Consider the following 776-nt stretch of genomic DNA (forward strand, 5'->3'; position numbering starts at 1 on the left):
TGGGCCCGGAAGTGGATTTTTATGTCATTTACTCATCTCTGTAAACCCTAGGCTACTAATTCTCTATAAGTAGGACCTTTTTCTATTGTATTTTAATCTTCTGATCTTTGGATTATTTTAGATCCTTTGATCATCTTTGGACATCTAGTTCTTAGATCAGATCTTGGTTCTTTTGGTTCCCTCTCTGGGGCCGAGGCCAATGATCACTCTTGTTCTTATGTATTTTCAACGGTGGAGTTTCTACACACCATAGATTAAGGTGTGGAGCTCTGCTGTACCTCGAGTATTAATGCAATTACTATTGTTCTTCCATTCAATTCCACTTGTTCTTGTTCTAAGATACCACTTGTTCTTCAACTTGATGAATGTGATGATCCGTGACACTCATCATCATTCTCACCTATGAACGTGTGACTGACAACCACCTCCGTTCTACCTTAGATTGGGTGGATATCTCTTGGAGCGATCAAGGCTCTAGTGAATATCTCTTGGATTCCTGATTGCACGATGCATGGTTGATCGCCTGACAACCGAGTGCTCGTCAGACAAACGAGCCAACCATTCCATGAGATCAGAGTCTTCGTGGTATAGGCGAGAACTGATGGCAGCATTCAAGAGAATCCGGAAGGTCTAACCTTGTCTGTGGTATTCTGAGTAGGATTCAATGATTGAATGACTGTGACAAGCTTCAAACTCCTGAGGGCTGGGCGTTAGTGACAGACGCAAAAGAATCACTGGATTCTATTCCAACCTGATTGAGAACCGACAGATGATTA

This window comes from Arachis duranensis, chromosome 3 (assembly GCF_000817695.3).
Source record: "Arachis duranensis cultivar V14167 chromosome 3, aradu.V14167.gnm2.J7QH, whole genome shotgun sequence".
Taxonomy (NCBI): Eukaryota; Viridiplantae; Streptophyta; class Magnoliopsida; order Fabales; family Fabaceae; genus Arachis; species Arachis duranensis.